Here is a 3,586-nt window from a genome sequence, read left to right on the forward strand (position 1 = left end):
CACTTTACAAAGTGTAAAAAAACTTATACTTTATAAAGTGTAAGAAATAGTTTCGTTTTATAAAGTGTAGGAAATAGTTCCGTTATATATTTTATACACGTTATAAGACTAACGGAAAACGTTTAGAATATTAGATAAAGTGGAATTTTTTCTTCCACTAAGCCTATTTTAGTTACTTACTAAAGTAGTGGCTTATTTTGGTTACTTTTATGTTTTTGTGGCTTATTTAGGTTTTGAACTCTAGTTTTGAACATCGCAAAATAGTATACCTAATAACTATTATTGAACGGTGAAGTATCTTTTTCTTATAAGTTAGTAGATAGTTGGACCAGTATCAAGAAAACGAAATGCAGCCTTCCACATGAAATAGAAATGCAACCTTCCACATTAAATGTTTCAAGTTCAAATTTTAAGTATGAAAAATTATTTAATAGAAAGTGATTTCCTTTAAATAAAGCGCTATGTGACCAAAATTTGAATTAGTTATTGAATAGAACCCTACTCAATATAAATTTAAATTAATCAGGCTCTTAATCGAATATCAATCCCAAGATAGAAAAAAAGAATAAAACCTTTCAAACGGAATCACAAACAAAATCCTCTACTATAGTATAACAGGGAATGAAGTTTAGAAATTTACTAAGGCGGAATGACTTGGGAAGCCCCTGTACTTGGCTTCATTTGGCAGTTGAACCTTTCTATTAATCACTTTGCCAAATAAACCCTTTAACTCGACGAGACTTTATTTGTTAAACCTCTCTGACCATTGACCAAACTTATGTGACATTAAAATGGCTGAGTTGGACAAAAATGTGACCACACGCGTTTTGAAGCAAGTGAATACAATATTGTTATTTTAAAATTGTCAAAATTATAAGACAAAACAATAGTAATAAATTTTTAAAAGAAATACTGAAAACCTCCTCCTTCTTCACTCCACCCCACCTCGCCCCACCCCTTCTCTCTTCTTCTTCAGCCCCACCCCACCCCCAACCCTTTTTCTCTTCTTCTTTTTCAACCTCAGCCGCCACCCCCACTCCTTTTCTCTTCTTCTTTGACGTACACATTATCAAAATCAAAATTATCAAATAAAAAATTGATAAAAAAATTTGCAAGAAAATATACCATTCACCATTTTTATAAACTTAATCCTTTAAGACCTATTACTTGAATTTATACATAAACATATTTTTTTTGATTTGAAGTTTTTTTTATATCTCTTTTTATCAAATCAAAATAAATAGAACCCTAAAGCATGTGCAAGAACTAATTATAATCTATCACATTTTGTGATTGAGGAAATTTTTAAGTGTGAACTAGAAGAAAGATGAAAATAATGGTTTTTATTTTTGGAATGAAAATGGTAGAAGGTGGGAACAAAGAAAATGAAGTGGGAAGGGGTGAAATGAATACTGTGAGAGAGAGAAAAAAATGTATTTTCTAATATTATTTATTTTAAAATAATTTATTTCTGATGTGTTATTAGAATAATAATAATAATAATAATAATAATAATAATAATAATAATAATAATAATGTGTCATTAAAAAATGACGTGGTATTTCATGTGTAAAGTGAGTGTACTAAACGCATATCCATTGGATGAGAAATGGTCTAAAATATTGTGTTTGAATAAATTTAAGGGCTCAATTGGCAAAGTCATAAATACAAGGATCTAACTTACAAACTGAGTCAAGTATAAGAGTCTCTCAAGTCATTTCACCTGTTACTAAATTTATGTCAACCGTTTAAGCAACTATTTATTACTTTTTGCTTTTCATTGATGGCTATGTGGGGTTGAGAAAAGGCCCTAAATAATTTGCCTTCAATAATAATAATAATAATAATAATTACTATAAATAATAGAGTAATAATTAACAACTTTAAATGTTAATTAAATTTGATTAATACTTTGAAATTTCACCTATACCATTTGAATCAGTATAGATGAATAACATATATTATTTGAAATTTAAAAATTATGTAAAAATGCACTATAAATTACAATAATTAACAATTTAAAATATTTTTAAAAATATATTAGAACTTTAGTTTATTCTCAAATTTTCACTTGTGTCACCATATATTGAGACACAGAGAGTAACATATATTATTTGAAAATTAGGTTAAAAGTATTATAAATTAAAATACTTAACAATTTGAAATATTTCAAAATTAAGAAGATTTAGTTAACTCTCTTAATTTTATATGTGAGGAATTATGAAATATTATTATTTTGTGGAGGTATTATTTAATCGATAAATTAATATTTATTAATTTAAAGAGAGTTTTGAGATTATACGAAGATTAATTTAATTACATCAAAATCATTGTAAGATATCTTACTAATTTATGCATTATATGTATTAAAATCACATAAAAAGTAAATTTATTATATATAAAATACAATGGATACATCTATGTTGAAGATGAAGTTGAAGATTACACAACACATTTGAAACCAATTAAGCGTAAGAAATCACTTATCGCATCTAGAACTCTTCACAACACATGAACTTTTGGATGCAATAAAAAAAGTTAGAGATGAGCTTCAACTAGATTTGAATTTTAACAATAACAAAACATAATAAAATCATATTTTATAAAATTGTGTTAGATATATTAGTACTTTTAAAGAATTATTTACTTATAATATTAATGGAATCATATATTTATATAGAGATTTTCTAAAAATATATAAAGATGCGGAGCTAGAATTTCAAGTTAATGACTTACTGAAGAGATAAAGATCAAAAACATATTTAAACTATCTTATTTTTTTTGAGTTTCATACATAAACTATTGAGAGTGTGAGTTTTATATTTAAACCATTGAAAGTGTGAGTTTCATACATAAACTATTGAGAGTGTGACTTTAATACCTAAACTATCATTTATTAGTTTGAGAAATACATTTCTCTATTTTATTACACTCTTATCGTGACGAAGTAATACACTCTCTCGTTTATTTAAAAAAATAATCACATCACACTCCACATGGACAAAATATTCTACCTTGACAAAACTTAGTAAATTATTAGTATTAATTAAAGTTAAAAATATAAATATTACAATTTCTTAAAAAAATTATAAAATAAAATGTAAAATATTTTTCTTTCCCATTTCATCCCTTCCTCTCACCGTACTCCCTCATTCCAAATTTTAAGGTTTTTTTTAAAAATAAAATCTTTTATGAAAGTTTTTATAAAAATTCTTACTTCATCTCCTCCCCTCCCTTCAAATAACAATTTAGATATTATTTTAATTTTGTTTTAAAAAAAAATCTACTCCACCCCACATAATCGTTTGATTTCAATTTTTTCTCTCGTTTTGTATTAAATATATACATATTTTTAAAAAAAAGTGTTTTGTTACTTGCCGCAAGACTTTTTTAAAAATAAATTTTTTAGTTTGGTTATATTCGTTATGCAAGTAGAAAAAAAAAAATTTCTTTAAAATATATATACACAACTAACACAAAACGAAAAAAATATTAAAAAAACAAATTAGGAGTGGAGGGTTAGACGGGGTGGGCTAGATTTTATTTAATGTTTTTGGAAAAATAATATCAATTTTTTTTGGAAAGG

This window comes from Solanum verrucosum, unplaced genomic scaffold (assembly GCF_900185275.1).
Source record: "Solanum verrucosum unplaced genomic scaffold, falcon-dt-bn FXZP01000117.1, whole genome shotgun sequence".
NCBI lineage: Eukaryota > Viridiplantae > Streptophyta > Magnoliopsida > Solanales > Solanaceae > Solanum > Solanum verrucosum.